General features: G+C 38.7%; 1 protein-coding gene and 1 pseudogene across 12 annotated transcripts in view; one reads left to right on the top strand and one right to left on the bottom strand.

Annotated features, from left to right (window-relative positions):
• Positions 1-17996, bottom strand: part of QTMAN (queuosine-tRNA mannosyltransferase) — a 449054-nt gene that overhangs the window by 150698 nt on the left and 280360 nt on the right. The window lies entirely within an intron of this gene.
• On the top strand, positions 1825-2753 carry LOC114224566 (proteasome activator complex subunit 1-like; annotated as a pseudogene).

The raw sequence follows: 17996 nt of genomic DNA, 5'->3' as shown, positions 1-17996 counted from the left end.
AGCATGGGGGCATACTGAAGATGTGGTGCTTGACCTCTACATTTTAGAGTCTAGCAATTATTGTGAATAGGGAGGTGGGGTAGAATCATCAATCTTACCATCCTGCTAACTACCTTTCTCTCCTAATTCAACCCCACCCCATCTAATCTTCTCCAGATCTCACATTCTCCTTGGGACAAATTCTCCTTCATATAATCCATACTGAATTCTACCACCACATGTTCACTGATGTTGTTCAATCAAACTGAGGTGCCTGCTCTACTCTTAATGTTGAAAGGTTCAGTTCAAGATCTACCTTCCCCAAGGTGCCTTCTCTGAGACTCCAGAATGTTGATGACTACATATGCTCTGCTGCTTTTACGTAACTTCATTTTCCCTTCTGAACTAAAAGTAAGCTCTAGAAGGTAGGAATCATACCTTACAGACAGTATTTTTGTTTGTGTTCCTGCCTTGGTTGAGTCTACTCTAAATGCTCGTTTGTTTCCTGCTAGAGATAAACAGACTTTAGGACATCTCTCTGACCTAGATTAGAACAGAAGCATACAAAGATCTTAGAAGGAATCCAAAAGAAAAAGATGTTAAGAAAGGAGAGGAAAATAAATGACAAGCGAACAGTCAGCAAAAGAATACACGCCAAGAGAGACAGGTGCACTTGGAAGTACACCAAAGGTGCTGGGCTCTCCATGGAGGGTGATTGCAGATACACCACAAAGCTCTAGGAGTATTCTCAGACCTTAGGAGGTAGGCACAGTGCTGTTACTAATTGCATGCAGAAGAGAATCCTCATGGAACTTGTTCATGCCTGTGAACAAAGCTGTAGCCAAGCTAAGAGGCACATTGTCTTCCTACAGCATGAATCTTAGTAGGAAATGGAGTCTGCCAAGATTCATAAAATGTACCCACTTCTGTTCATTCCAGTGGGAATGAATGCTACTGCCAAAGTTCATAATGCTGTGAGTCTTAACGAGGATGCAAATCGAAAGTTTTAAAGCACTCGAGGAGTTTTAAAATACTAATGATGTCTAGGACCCATCCCCAAGCACGCTGATTCAATTGATTTGGGATAGCCCCTGGGCACTGGTATTTGTTTATACCAGGTGATTCTATGTGCTGCCAGAATGGAGAACTACTGTAATTGCCATCTAGGAAGAGAATTCAAGGACTTGGGGAAGAGGGTATAGTTGCAGGGGAAGGGGGAGAGGTATGGATGGGTGGTGTTTATCTCTTCTTTCAAGGGAAGGTTATAACCATAGAAGCAAAAATAGGATAGAAGGAGCAAACATGTGGCTACATGGACAGTGCTAAGAGTTGGTTTTATAAACTCCAACAAAGGAAAAGAAAAGTGTTTTTCATGAAGCTAGGAAAGAATATCCTTAATTTGTCAGTATCATCAAGAAGCCTCTAAGCTAAATTTTGGAAGGAGGAGAGGGAGAAAAACCCTCAGACACAACTCATAAGACCTGAAACCCTGGGGGATAAAAAAAAAGGAGCAAGTGATAAAAATGCCCAGAAAATTTCAAGGAAAATAAAGGGAAACCAAAGAGGAGGAAAATTTTGAGACTAAGAGGTCTGTATACCAACACACAAGGTTGAACAAGACTGATTTAACTTGGAGTTTTTATGCAAGAAGGTATGCTCTTAAAGGGTATGATTCACTTCCAAGGTACTGCAAGGGACCAGGGGAAGGGAAGCAGGTACTGACTAGGAAGTTAAGTGTTGACTCCCTGCTACCCAGGAAGGCCATGCGGGTGGTGAGTACTGCTTTTGCTTTCTTGTCTCAGTGCCCATTCCACTTCTCACAGGCACTAGGCTCCCACCCTGGCCATGGCCACACTCACGGTCCAGCCTGAAGCCCAAGCCAAGGTGGATGTGTTCCATGATGACCTGTGTACCAAGACAGAGAACCTACTGGGGAGCTACTTCCCCAAGAAGATTTCTGAGTTGGATGCTTTTTTTTTTTTTTTGAGAGAGAGAAAGTGGGTGGGGGAGGATGCAGGGGAGTGGCAGAGGGAGAGATAGAGAATCTCAAGCTCCACGTGGAGCCTCACATGGGGCTAGATCTCACGACCCTGAGATCATGACCTGAGCCCAAATCAAGAGCCAGACACTTAACTGACTGAGCCACTCAGGTGCCCCTGAGTTGGGTGCATTTTTAAAGGAGCCAGCGCTCAATGAAGCCAATCTGAGCAATCTGAAGGCCCGGTTGGACATCCCAGTGCCTCATCCAGTCAAGGAGAAAGAGAAGGAGGAGCGGAAGAAACAGCAGAAGAAAGAAGACAAAGACGAAAAGAAGAAAGGGGGAAGAAGACGACCAAGGTCCTCTCTGTGGCCTAGTGAACTGCAATGAGAAGACTGTGGTCCTCCTTCAGTGTCTAAAGCCTGAGATCAAGGATGTCATTGAGCAGCTCAACCTGGTCACCTCAGCTGCAGATACCTCAGATCAAGGATGGGAACAATTTCGGACTGGCTGTCCAAGAGAAGGTGTTCAAACTGATGACAACCTTCAGACCAAGTTGGAAGCCTTCCACACTCAAACCTTCAAGTATTTCTCTCAGTGAGATGATGATGGGAGCCAAGCAGCCCCATGTGGGTGACTATTGGCAGCTGGTGCACAAGCTCTGGATGAGGCACAGGGCTAGGACATCCAGTGGATGGTCATGGAGATCCTCAATGCTGTGTTATATGACATCATCCTGAAGAGCTTTGAGAAGCTCAAGAAGCCCAGGGGAGAAAGAAAAGGAATGATCTATTGAGAATCTCCTCTTATTCTGTAATGGGCCCAGCAGAGACCCTCCTCTCTTTTACAAAGGATTCCAGATTTCCCCTGCCTTCAGACTGTTGAGGTTTCTCCCTCCCCTTGCCTCTGAAGCATAATAAATAGTCATACTATTGTTCTTCCAAAAAAAAAAAAAATGCAAGTGTTGAAGTATTAGGATTCTGGGTTCAAATCCTGGGCTTATCACTTATGATGGTGTAGCCTTGGGCAAACAAGTGACTTTACTTCCCCAAGCCTCGGTGTCCTCATAGGTAAAATGGAAAGGATGATATCTACATTATAAGAATTACTGTTAGTATATTTTGTATCAAATGAAGTCGTAGATATTAATGACCTAGTATGGAATGTGTCACAGAGTAACCACTGAATAAATAGTAGCTTTTTAATATTAGTGCTATTATTAAGAATAAACCCTGGCCAAAAGGAAAAAATTCATCCAAAAGAAAAAGATTTGCTCAAAGTAGGGAGCCATGTACATTACAAAGATCATATCTGTCTTGTAGGTTATAAACCCAAGGGTGAAAGCACTTTGGAGAAAAGAGAAAAAAATGGTGGTGATATATATCTATATACATAGTTCTTCTTGGAAGTGCACTCCAGACTACCAGGCCAGGTAGAGGAGATGGTTTGGTAACAGAGACCATAAAACAGGCACAGAAGTAACATAAAGCAGTGGTGGGGCCTTCAACCATGAGGACACCATCTGGAAGGCTTGCTTGGCAAAAACACAATATTGGATAAATTCTTGACTCACTTTGCTAAGAGTTTAAGCTCTAAAAAGGCAGATGAAGCAAGTAGGGAAACTACTTTTCTGGACTTAAATCAGACAATTAGAGATAGGGGGTGTGGAAATGATCAGGATCTTGAAAGAGAGCGGCCACTTAGCATCATGAAACTCTTAGCAACAGAGGAAAAACATGGAGAGTAAACAGAATTTGGTATATGCTTAGGTTGGAGAAACATTTCACAAATCTGAGAAATCTTTTCCTGTGGAAAAGATGGTGTGGGAAGTGGGGTCTGAGTGCAGCCTCGTGCATGCAGAACAAAGTTGGGAAGAGTAGGTCTTCATATACTCGGGGTTCTTACACTGTCCGGGAGCGGAGTCTACTTGTTTTCTGCTGATTGTTCTCTGTTCAAGAGGGGTAGCATTGGAGTGAATGGATATACTGAGGAAATTTCATTTTGGATCGTTCTAAGGTAAGCTGTATGAACAATGAGAGCTGTCCCCTTGGATACAATGACCACTAAGATACCGCCAGTGAAAGATTCTTGGATTATGTTTTTAATCTCTCGCTAATTTAGAACAGAGGCCTGGACACAGCAATGCAAGTCCGGCTTCCGGGCTTTAGATGACTGTGCCCCAGCAAGGGTGGGTGTCTCACCCACATGCACACACACACCACTGCCCAGCCCCCTCCTACTGTGTTATGATTTGACTGCCTCATGTACCAGCCTCTAAGCTCCAGGGATGATACTACCACCCTGCTTACTTGTGCAGTGCGGCCCCTGGCACTGAATCAGTTAACCATTTGTTTTCAATTGCTATTTGGAGACTGGTGAGTGGCCTGTGTCTTAGGCCATCCTTTTTTAGTTAAGGTTGAAAGACAATGAAAGATGCCAGTTGCTGGATGCCACACTCAGCTTTGGATCCCATCTCTAATCCATTTCCTCAGAAAATTCTATTTGGAAATGGAAACAGTTTAATTGAAGTTGCTGAGGATCCTCATTCCACCCTACCAAAAGCACCATGTTTCATTTTTAAGGGGAGTTCCATTAAAGTCAATGTTGTTCTCCGGGTTCCTCTTTGTCCTTGAAATTACCTGGTGCCGAAGCCTCTGTTTTGTTTTGTTCTGTTTCATTTTTGTTTGAAAGGGAGGGGGTTGGAAATGACCACTTCAGTGACAGCCTGAAACAAATTCCCTTTTCTTGAGGTTGGTCTCTCAAGTACTTTCCCAACGTTCACTGACAAGGAAATTTATTCATTCTGACGTACAGCTTAGCCATAGCCTCTGGTCATCCGTAATAACAGATAGCGCTGCAACCCTCAACAGAAATGGTTTTTAAGCTCCAATATAACAGAAATATTCTATACTTTTTAAAAGCACACATGAAATAGTTTTCATTTCCTTATTCAACAGATTATACACCTTAAAAAAGCATTACATTTTAATCGCTGTTACAATTTAAATTTATAAAAAGGCTATAGTTATTTTATAATAAGAAACAATCACCAGCGAGTATCTATATGTCAAATGCAAAGAACATAACGGTTATCAATTCACAAGGGAACTTAATTTAAGTTAACACTTGACAGATGTTTAGAACCTTTGAGGCACATATCTGTCAAGTTTCAAAGAGGCCAATAATAATGGTGTAAGAAAAGTTTAAGCATTTTCTTCATCACAACAGTTTTGAGAGAAGTATAGCTTATAATCTAGTTAGAAATAATCCTCAAAAAAATGAAATATCAGATCAATTTAATTAGAGAATATTTACTCTGAAAATTCAGGTCCTTTTCCCTCCATTCCAGAAAGTTTAATGTTAGGTTTGCTAAATGAAGCTGCAAAGAAATGCGCATTTGAGAGCAAAGGGGATTCCCTAAATCACCTGGCCCTTCCTTATTTTGCTGCATCTTTGTATTAAACTAATACCAGGATACCAGAGCATGTAATTTCCTGGTTAGTGGAAATCCCTCTAATCAGAATATTTAGAATTGTTGTCTCCTTTAACTGGACTCCTTTTGTATCGTATACAACACAGAGGGAAATGCTATCATAACACTTCAATAGTTAAGTGACTTTATGAGAAAAATAGTTCCAAATGTTTCCTAAAACCCTCCAAACCGCACCAAAGAACATTATCGTAATATTATGTTTCCCCGTTGCCTCCATTATTTAAACTTGCCTCTCTTGAAATGATACTTGGATGAGAAACTTAGGTTTATGTAATGTATAAATTGTTTCAAAAGGAAAAGGCTTGGCTGCATAATTATTATATATGTAGACATGCCAGATAATTTAATGTTTTCAATAGCTTTTCTTTATTAATTGACAAAAGAGTATACTTAATGCTTTTGGTTACTAGAGCTTTTGGGAGAAGTTATTTTTTGTGTCTCTAACCTAAGCTATCCAAATAGGCATTGTATAATTCTCTTAAATTCAGTACTGAACACAAACAAAAACATCACAAATAATTACATATTACATCTAAAAGCTAGTTTTTGGCATAGTACGTATAACGCACATACACTGTATATCACTTATCAAAGTAGCATAACGATACATTTCAGAGAGTTCAGGATCAAAAAGCACCTTAATGGCAGGCTAACTTCAGATTCAGCTCTATGGGGCTCCCTCTGCAACCATAAGCTGCCCATTTGTAGTGCTTTTGCAACAGGCTTTCTGGGGGGTAATTACAGGTACATACATTGTTAAAAAAAATAGCCTTGAAGTAGAACAGCCCAAATGCCCATCAATAAATAAATGAATAAATAAATGGTAGCACAGATATACTATGAAATATTATTCGACCATAAAAAAGAATGAAGTAGTACTGATACACGATGGCAGACGGATGGACTCTGAAAACATTATGCTAAAGGAAAGTAGCCAGGCACAAAAGTTACATGTGGTTCGATTTCATCTATAGGAAGAGGTCAATCCACAGAGACAGAACACAGAGCGGTGGTTGCCAGGGCAGGGGCGAGGGAGGTAGGGGGAGAACGTGCTTAATGGGGAAGGGGTTTTTCTCTGGTGATGGAAATGTTCCAGAACTAGACAGAAGTGGTGGTGGCCTAACTGCCAATGAACTGTTCACTTGAAAATGGATAAATTTTATGATATATCAATTTCATCGCAACATGTTTTTGCAAAAATTGAGTAGAAAATATTTACCATCTACCCATAAGAAGCTGTCCTTCAGTGCTGATTGGAACATGAATGGCACGGACACTCTCTGTGTGGGTGTCCCCTCACCCTTCACTAAAGACGGGCTTGTCTCCAGGCCCGGGAGGGGGTGTGCACCCAAAGCAGAGGGATCTGGGGGTGGCAGCACCCGTGTCACACCAGCCCAAAGGAGATGCTCAGGGCTGTGGGGGCAGGGACAGAAAACAAACAAATGCCCCGGGCCTCTCTGTTCTGTTTTAAACTTTGAAGAACAATCCTTCTGAAATTTTACATACAATATTCCACAGACACATGTTTCAGATAACCATCTCAGAATGTAATCTAACACTCATCAATGACTAAGGAAAACAATTTTCTACTTTATTATCAAACCTTTTTAGACATATGTAATGCATTCGGGCAAAAAGAGAAAAGGATTCTGGAATTTTGGCAATTCGATAGAATGGATATAGAAATCTCCTTAGAATGACTCAAAGGTTCAATTCTCATTAAAAGCCTTTCTGTAACACAACGCTTCAACCGCTGGATGATTTTAGAAGAAAAATATACCACTGCTTCCATTTAGGAAAGAGTGTGGTCTTGAAATTAGAAGCACTTGGCTCAAATCTCAACTCTGCCACTCACTGTGTGACCTTGGTAAAAAAAAAAAAAATCGGTCTCTTCTGAGCCTCAGTTTCTTTAACATGAGAATGGTGATGATGCCTCCACTTTTGTGAATTAAATTATAATGGCTATGTCTGACATACCACAAGTGGTCAAGAAATGTATTTTCATAAACTCACCTGCTTCTTTCCCCAGTAAAAAATACTTACTCATAATCATTCATTGTTGTGAACATCATATAAACTCTATAACCAAGGATGGTTATACTGTGATAGGAGTTTGTCTCCTATACTTTGAGACATTTTGTAGCATTTTGATATATACATAAAAATTGAGGAGTAGAGAGGGAGACAGATAATTAGGTAGCAAACAGTTTGGAAAATGTCCTCAAAAGATTTTGTGTATGGGTAAACTCAGAGTCTAAGAGTTATTCCCCATAGTTATGGTGACATAGCTATGACACAGTTACAGTGACGTAGAGGCAGAACAACATATCCCACCCCAGGGAGACAGAAAGCACAGTACTCTGTAAGTAGGTATTAGTTCTACAAATGTTTTGCTTCTCCAATAGTTTAAAAACAAGAATATAACTCTCTCTATACCCATAGAACATTTAAAAACATGAGAGAAAATGTTGTAGTTTCCTTTTAAGCAATTTAGCCATTCTTGGGTACTTTTACAAAAATAAGAAGCAACTGTAGAGTACACCCAACATTGTGTGCGATGGAACATTCAAAAATAATTAAGAGAATACTGTTCATGCTCTCTGAGGAACTTATGGTGTGGGGGACAACAGCAATGAGACTTGAAAAATACAGGCTTTCATAAACACTTGAAAAATGATTCCTATTTTTTCCTGTAGACTTACCACATAAACAGTTTTAACCTGATACTATCTAGGAAATTTAACATGGATTTTAAACCTCAATAGAAATTAAATTTAAATTAAATTAAAAATAAGGAATGTGTGGATTTTATATTATTTTTAAAAAGAGTATGAAGGAGCCTAAGATGGAGAGAGACCATTTATGCGACAGTAAACACAACATGTAAAAGAGTATTTGTTTTTACTTACTTTGTGTGAAAAATCATCCTTCTCCCTGCTATTTATATAACTTTTGACTTTGGTGACTACACAATTAAAACTTTTATAGAACCACAGAATTGAGATTGGAGAGGAACCAGAGAAATTGTTTAATTTTACACCCACATTTTTAAGATGGGGAGCCAAAGGTCTAAAAAGCATCTTTCCCAAAGTGTGTTCTAGAAAATACTAGTTCCTCAGGATTTTAGTAAATGCTCTATGAGTTAAAAATCATCATCATCACATCATCATCTGTGGTTAAATATTAGGTTTTGGAAATATTAATTAAATAAAGATTAGATTAAATAAAGTTAGATTTATTTTCTTCAGGGATTCTCAGACTTGAATACAAATGTGCTTTGTGAATATTTATAGGGAGATAAAGTGTGCAGAGCTGCTCCCTTCACCGCCCCCCCTTTTTTTTTTAAATGAGCATTTCATGGAACTACATGCATAGAATACAGTTTAGGGAACACTACTCTAGAAAATTTAACTCAAAGATACAAGTATGTGACCTTTGACGCTGTCAAGGAATTAGAACCATGTCTTCAGGCTTCTGGGTTAGGGAGCCTTCTACTATCATCACTCTGATATCCCTTCCTGAAAGAGTAAAAACAAGTCTGAGGTTGCCTCCAAAATAAACAAGTTTGGCAAGCTATATTCTGTGGTAAGTTCTTTATTTTGTTCAGTAATGGAAAATAAAAATGCATTTTCTGAGAAATAGTCACAAATCAAATATACCATTTGTTTATAGACCTGGGGAGTAATGCCACCATGTCCTTGGTATCATCCCATATAGCCACAATCTTGTCCCAACTTCTGCCTGGGTCACTCCTATTTTTAAGTGGAGGTTTACAGGGACCAGAAAAGTAAAGGAGCAACACTGGGTGCTGTAACATTCATTAACATACACTGATCAGCACTGGCCTTCGCTTTCTTAAACTTCTTTCAATTGACTTTTTTTTTTTTTTTAAGTTGACCCAGTAGGCTGAAGTCTTAGAAACTTGTACTTTGGAAACCATTTGATGAAATGTCATTGAAACTACTTGTATACTTCTGGAAAATTATGGATGACTTGCTGAGGACCTGGTCTGCTTTAAGAAATATATGCCATTCAGAGCGATAAAAACGGGGTACATATTCTCAGTAGCTATACCAAAGGCTTATGCAAGAAATATGTCCCTTTTGCCTCCATGGACTTCTTTTTTTCTTTAAATATCCCACAAAAGAAGGGAATGAAAGTTGACTTTTGTGATACTTTTAAATTTTTCTTAAAGTTCAAAGCAGAAAATGCCCTGTACTCAGTTTCAACTTTACATGCTTGTGTGTGCAAATGTGCATGCGTATGTGCATGGCAGCAATAATTGCAGCACACTCAGGATGCAACAAACCCTCAAGACTATTGTTTAAAAGAAACTGTGCCCTCATGCTTGTTCTACTTCATTATCATTTGTTTCTGCATGAGTTAATTTACACTTGATGTTGTTCATTTATTTCACTAGACTTATGCTACTTTCTTTAAAAGAAGAAAACAACGTTATAATTTTTTTTTCTATTTGCCCTACTTGGAGGTCTAGGGCTCCAAGCTGTTTTTTTTTATTTTTTTTTTAAGATTTTATTTATTTATTTGAGAGAGAGAATGAGATAGAGAGCATGAGAGGGGGTAGGGTCCGAGGGAGAAGCGGAGGAGTCGGATGCGGGACTCGATCCCGGGACTCCAGGATCATGACCTGAGCCGAAGGCAGTCGCTTAACCAACTGAGCCACTCAGGTGCCCTCCAAGTTGTTTTATAAGGACACTCTCCTCTCGTCTACTGTATACACTAAAAGCATCTATGCCAGTGAGCTATACGTCACTAAGACCCTAAAAGTTCATGGCCGTAAAGATAAGAGGATCCTGAAGTCAGGTGTCAGAAAATCCACAACTGGAATGAAAGAAAAGACACAGAAAGAAAGATGGGACGGAGCAAAATAAGAGTTTATGAGGAAAGAAGCTTAAGTAGGTGAAAGTCTAGAATCCCCAGTGTGGGGGACCAAAAAGGGAGACTTCAAAGAAAGGACTCAGTTATCAGATGATGGGAAGAACTCAAACCTAAATACTGACACACCTGTCAGTGGCTCAAAGCTCCTTAACCAACACAGAAAATGTAGGGCACGACTCTCAGACAGTGAGACGGATTTATCATTATTTTTCATTTTGCTAAAAGAAATACATTGAAATAACTTCTCTCTTCCAAAATGTACTCCAGTTAGGTTGATATCCCTGGAAATATGTGAGTACGTTTTCAGTCTTTGGAGGTGATCACATACTTTTTTCTTCCATTCAATCATTCATTCATTGACTATGCCAGATACTGTCACTGCCCTTGGGACGTTCACAATCCATTATAATAAATAGGCTCAAAATTACTAAATTTGGGGGTTGAGGCATTTTAACTGATGGCCAGAAGTTTGAGTTCAAAAGCGACTAACTGCGATGACTAAGTTGAGTAGTATCTTAGGTCACAGTAAGTAACAAAGTTGGTTTTCCTGGGTTCCTAAACTATTAGTGGAGGAGATTTCCCAAAATATTTTAAGAAATAACATCACTACTGAAATAACTGTAGTTTTGTGAGAGCACAGTTTGAAGAGTAATGCTTGCTCATCTGAATGAATAGTTAAAGAGAAAAATATTCTGCCATATACAAATAGTGTACAATACACTTTCCAAATGAAGCTGTTTAAAGCATAACCCATGCTATTAGGACACTTATGTCCAAATAGAAAATAGTTACAGTGAACCATAATATAAGACGGACTCTAAGCACCATACCTGTTCTTAATTACCAGCAAATCTCATTAGTGTCTTATATTTGGCACTGTTCTGTGGATACAGTGATAAACAAAATGTGGCCATGACTGCAAGGAGTTTACAATCTAGCGAAGTAAATAAGAGAGGTGAAAAGGAGAATTTCAGTGTTGTGTAATGAGGGCTAGGATTGGAGTGGGTGCACAGCATGCGGGATCATGGAACCAATTTAGAGGAGACTTCTTAGGGGCTCTGCAGGATAAATGAGAGTGAGCCCCAGAGGGAAGGAAGGATGCATTTCAGGCAGATAAGGGAACATGGGGAAGTGGAGGCAAGGGAGAGAAGGTCCTGTCTGGGAATTTGGTTCCCCATGACAGGATTTGTGTGTGTATGGGGAGATGGGACGAGAGTGCTGAGAAAGAAGGGACTGGGGAGATAATTAGGAAGGCCCCATAATATGCCCTGCTATGGAGTGTGGCCTCTGTTGAGGTGGCTAGAACACCACAAATGACTGTGTGAGTTCCTAGAGGAGATGCCTTTGGGTTGGTATGTTTTTTGAAGGGAAACTTCCGACAGTATGAATGACATTTCAGGATAGGCAGGCCTGCTGGGTGGAGAGAAAAAAAGAAATTAAGGACTAGGCTGCACACAGGCACTGGGGTCAGTATTAGACAAAGTGCAGAGGAGAGAAGTCAGTTCAGCTTGGAGAAGGGACCGGGCAAGAGAGAAGTGAGATTCGACAAGAGAATGTGGAAGGCCTTCAGGGCAGAGGACACGCGAAGGAGCTTAGATGTTATTCAGCCAATGGGAGAGCCTGAATCTGGACGAACAGAAAACAGTAGCCTCATTCACAGGAAAAACAAAACGAAACAAAACAAGAACAAACAATGATTGCAAAAGCAGAGACAGAAAGAGGAAGAGAAGCTGGTCTTAGAAAGAAAATGAAGAGTTCGGTTTTGGTCTTGTATCATGGATTCATCATACCTCCCAAGATCCTAAGTACTGAAAAGGGAACTTGAACTTATCATCTCCTTTTGGTGAGTCTTGCATGGCCTGACAGTTTGTGAAAAAAAGCCACCTGTCCACAAAAATCTATTCAAGACACCAAAGGGTTTCATAAAGGCATCGCAAAGGCTAACTTGGGTTAAGAGCTTCTAGGCACAGACAGTCAACCCAATCTAAGCCGTTTTTAGGTCACCCGAAAAAGCATCTGTCTCCCCCACCCCTTCTTATTTTCTCTGAGGGGAAATATTTGAACATCTCATTCATTCACTTTTGAAATGACCACAGTTTGGAGTGGTTAGTTTCTATACTGAGTAGAGTCTTTGAAGTGTGTCAATATGTATGTGTGTGAATATGTATGTATGTTCAAGCAAGTAGAAGATGAGTAAGGTCTCATTAGAAAATATGGAACAGGTTCTTTGTGAAAGCAGCCCAGCAAGGTGAAACTCTTACGCCAGCATCTTTTTGTTGTCACTTCCTCGTCCTAAATCATCTACTTTGTTATCAGTTACCAGAGAGGCAAATCATTTGAGAGGGGCTGCTTATAATTAATTGAACTTGCCTTGATTTTTGTAGATGGTATAAAGCCACATTTATACAGACCTACGTGGAATGACATTGCTTCAGGAGAAGGGACAATGGCTACAAAAACCTTTTAGTGTACGCTACCCGTCAAATCTGTGAACCGAACCCCAGCATCATATCAGTTTTTTAGAGCAGTGGTATTTGCTAAATTAGGGCAGGAGACAGGTTTTTTTATATTTTTCCCTTTTGGATACTCAGATCAAAAGAAAGGTGTACCCTTTATTTTTAATCCCATTACTTCACATGAGCCCAGACAGAACATCAAAGACAAGGTATGCAGGTTTAACCATTAGCACCAACATAATCCAAAGTTGAAAATCTCTTCCAGATAGCTACCTCACTTTGAAATAGACCACATTTGTGTTATTCGGAGTCAATATTACTCTCTACTGTGTTTTAATTTTCACCGTACTTAAAAAGAAAAAATATCCAAGATATGTGATTTTGCCTTACAGCAACAAGCATAAGTTTGTAGGACAATCTAATATTATTAGAATAAATGCAATTCACATCTACTTTTTTTTTTTTTAAGTTGGCTCAGACGTCCATCTCAATTTCATGAAAGGGAAGAAAGTGAATGAAATGCAGTTGCAAATCATATTTGAGGAGGGCAATGCTTCTCCACATCTGAAGTCTATTGAAAGCTCATGAGTAAGAACTTGGGGAACAAATCCTTTCTGTTCAAAAGATGTGTCAGTGGAGAAATTCTCAGAAAACAGCACACAATTCATCAGAAATCACGCATTTCTTTTCCAAACCAGATAATAAAAGAAAGTTGCTGTTCTGAATTCTTTCCAAGGGGAACTAAATATAAGTACATAAAATAATTCATAAAGGTTTTACATTAGAAAATGTACCATAAACAGTGCAGAGAGATTGAAAAAAAATACTGAACGACTAGTCACAACAATGTGACTTTCACTTGTAGGCAGCAGAAACTAAAGATTTTAACGTAATGGGCTTGTACTGGGCAATATTTTAAAAAGGTTAATTTAGCCATAGTGCATAGGAAACCTTAGATGTGGAGCAAAAGGTAAGCGGTTAAGGCTAGAAGTGGAGCAAAATATAAAAGAAGGCTGTTACACTCCTCAGGCTTTATGTTAGTTCCAACAAGAATTGAAGAGAGAGCCAGCTGTGAGACACACTTTCTAACCAGTTATGATACACAGTCATTGCTGATTTCACAACTTTGAAATCACCAAATCTGATGGTAGTATGAACTATTTTATAAGTTCACATGAATGGCTAGAGGAGACCATCTCCTGAACATGGAAATGAGGGGCTGTCTACTGTGTTACATGTAGAGAATCATAACCAATCTCTGATCAGGCTCCCCATGTGGACTTCAACAGGCAACTGAAGGACACTACCAAATCAAAACATTTAAGACCCAAGACCAACAGACTTCATATTGAAAAATGAGAAATGATACTAACATCATCAGACCAAAAGCCCCTGTTAATTTTATTAATACATCAGTTTCCTATGTGAGCAGAATAAAATATCAGCTAAACAAGAAAGGGTAAAAGTTAACAAACTAAGGATTATTTTGTTTTTCATTATTTTTTTGTTGTTGTTGTTATTTTCCATTATGGTTTTTTGCTGAAGGGTAGAGAGATATGATCCACTATTGTATCAAAAATCTATTTTTACTCTTACAGCAAGTTAAATTAGATAAAACATAAAACCATTTTTCTAAATATGAATCCTAAGACTGTATAATATGACACAGCATACTTTAAGAAGAAAAGCCACCCAGAGAGCTCCAATGACTCTTCAGCTTTGAGGTAAGTGAGCTTGAGTCTTTTTAAAACCTGACAAGATCATATAAAATAGAAAAGTAAGTAGAAAAGGCTAAAGAGAGAAGGTTTTTCTTAGAAGTCTGTCCAGTTAACTCTCATTAAATTAAATATTATTGAAAATTGTCAACTCTTAGGGTCCTCCACCATAATTAGGACAAGAGAGAGAAAGACACAAGGCAGTGTTGGGGGAGGGGGAGAGCAGATAGAAAGGAACTAAGTACTTTCATATATTCATTTTCTTTTGAGGAATGTAGCACTCCTTTCGAAAACCCTCTGAAATGCACCACTATTATTTAACATTTGTCTTGTCTGTCTGTCTGTTTCTCTCTGTGAGCAGATTAATCAGAGGTAGCCTCTCTCAGGATTATAAATCAAAAGTCGAGATCATCTGGAAAAAGAGATGTTCAAAAACCAGGACTGATATGAGTGACTTGAGACAAGAGATCCATCCTGAAAGCACTACACAAAGGCAGTGAGGAGAGCGCCTATAGTCAGAACGAAGGCAGAGGCGGGACTCCTGCAATCTGTAGAGTCTTTCTTTTTTATGCTAAGTTATAAGCCAAACACAATATTTATAATCAATGTTGAGCTCACCTTTCTGAAATTCTTGATGAAATCATCATGCAAAGATTTTTTTTTTAAGATTTATTTATTTATTTGAGAGAGAGAGAGAGCATACATGTGAGCGGGGAGAGGGGCAGACAGAGAGGCAGAGAGAGAATCTTCAAGCAGACGCCATGCTGAGTGTGGGGGCCGATGCAAGTCTAGATCCCAGGACCTGAGATCATGACCTGAGTCGAAATCAAGAGTTGGGCGCTTACCTGACTGAGCCACCCAGGCACCCCATCACGCAAAGATTTTAGAATCCTACAAATGTCTCTAATTTGGGATAGAATTTATATGATTTGAAGATTTCGAGAATGCCAAATGGATTCTATTCCTCACTGAATACAGTAGTTTTCTGCCAACTGCTGCCACTGTCATCTCTATATTCTTTCTATGACTTCATGTAAATTTCCAGCTTGATTTTTCGGTCATATACTTGATATGTATTTCATTATAAAAATTAAAGATAATTATGAAGAAAGTTAAATGATCAGGAAACTATGTATGGAGTACTGACCACCTACAATTATCTGGCTTATGTATATTCTCACAGCTAATTGAACGCTAAAGTGGCTTTCTGTCATCCTATATAGTAAGATTAAGATTTTTGTTCTCCATTTGTGAAGCTATTCACCTGTTTGTGCCAAACTATCTTTCTTGGTAGAGAGACAATGAGGCACTTGATCCTTCTATTCAAAGCATGGTATGATAGCAGTAAGACAAAAAGAAAAAAAATTAACTACTTAAATGAAAATTGCAGTTCTTGGGAAACTTCAACGATTTTAATGACATGTCAGGAATCCTTTTGCATAGATACTACACCTATCTCTATAAATGCCTGAATGAATATCCATATTCAGAGGGGAAAGCAAGCAGTTAGACCAGTTTAACATGCTTTGTAAATTAATTATGACAGCAACATGTGCAAGTGGGTATTTGCTGCTATTGAATAACATTTTATGGTAGCACCCTTCCAGAATTGTTTATTATTATTATTATTATTATATAATCATTGTCAGTAGAAAGAGATCATTAAAGGGAAATTGACATTTACTTTTCATCTTGAAAACATATTTCACATTCTTGAACTTAACCTGATGTGCCATCAAGAGATGGAAATCCAATCCGTTATCACTCACTCAACAATGCAAAGCAATTGTAACTTGTGGAAAGTTATCTCTTAACTATTAAGGGAAATACCAAATCATTTTATGCCATTGGATTAATTCTTGGGAAGTTCATTGAGTTTTTGAAGAATGAAATAGGCTGATGTTTCAGACCAGATGATAGAATGTTATTTCTCACATTGGTTTGAAATCTATTTTAACACAGTGAAGACACAAAGTATGTACTAAATGCCCAGTGGATGCCTCATCAGATTAGTTGCTGAAAAGGAATAATACAAGGGCCCCAGGGAGTCAATAAACTAATGTGGAGCTAGATATACATACCTCAAACAGCTAGGGAGTAACATAATATGTTATGTAGTCAAGTGATGAACTGAGTGATTACTATACATGGACTATAGGAATTCAGAGAGGGGAAAGAATAATGGAAGATGGTTACACGCCAAATGTAGAAAATGGGCTTTCCTTTTCCTTTCTTTTCTTTCAGAAAATCAGTCACTGCACAAATATTTGTTGAGCTCTTACTATATGTTAAGAGCAGTGGCAAACAAGGTTGAGAGAGTCTTGTGGTGTTTACAGGCTATTCGAGGGTAGTGGAGCTGTGTGGAGGGTCAGTAAACCCATAATTACAAAATAAATTATTATAATTAAGATTATTAAGAAATTAATTAAATTTCTACACAGAATATAAGTGCAGCTTTAAAGTAGATCATGGGAAATGTTATTCCTCTTTAAAATAAACCAAAGAGTCCCAAGTCCCATGATTTAACTTTATCTCATTAGTTGTTGACTGTGATCCCAGTTCAATGGTATACAGGAGTGCCATGATCTCCTGGTTCCCTTCATCTAAGCCCTTCTGTCACATCCCCACCATCCCCAACCCCTGTTGCCCTCCACATGTGGCTGCTTGCCTGCCCCCCCCCCACACACACACGAGTTCTTATCCGTGATACACATTTTCACATCAGAACATCTACTTTGTAACTCATAGTTAAAGTGATGGGGTAGCTAAATCTTCAGAAGAAAGTGAAGAGACAGTTTGCCTACTGGTGTTAGCATTTGCTGTAGCTATTCCTGGCACTGGGCAACACATGTTTTTAATAAACTTGTAAAAACAGTGTAGATCTAGCTGTAAATATGTTTTGCTTGGTAATGTAGGCTGAATATAATGATCAGATTGACAGTTGTTGGGTTCCCCCCCCTAAAAAAAATCACAGTAAGATACAAAGAGAAATAGTTTGAATGATGAGGCCCAAGACAGTATCATGATACCAACACTGCGTTGATAATTATTGTTTATGACAACAATTTACAGTAAAAACATGCTGCTGTTTTCCTTGTTCACAGCATTACACATTTTGTTTAGTCTCTTAGAAATATCCAGCTCCATGTGAAGTAGCCTATATCTATAATTAGAACTAGGCCACACAATCAGATGCCTGTCAATATTGTGCTAAGCAGCTAAAAAATAGAATAAAATTTGAAGACACAGATACATGACTTGGAGAAATTATTCTTTAAAGTAAAATATTTACTTTGATTTTCAATGTTATCAAACAATGCAATGGCCACAAAAAAGATATGCAAAGAATTGGTAAAAATATATACATAATAACTAAAATAATAAGTCATCTACTAATAGGACACTAACCATCAGTGAGTTAAATCCAAACTTGGTATAATGTCATTTAAAAACTTTATACAGATATTCAATAGAAA

The sequence above is a fragment of the Eumetopias jubatus genome, unplaced genomic scaffold (genome assembly GCF_037043125.1).
Source record: "Eumetopias jubatus isolate StellerSeaLion01/CBP00866 unplaced genomic scaffold, mEumJub1_p1.0 scaffold_3, whole genome shotgun sequence".
NCBI classification, from domain to species: Eukaryota; Metazoa; Chordata; class Mammalia; order Carnivora; family Otariidae; genus Eumetopias; species Eumetopias jubatus.
Note: the sequence above shows the minus strand (reverse complement) of the source record. Positions and strands in the feature narration are given on the sequence as shown.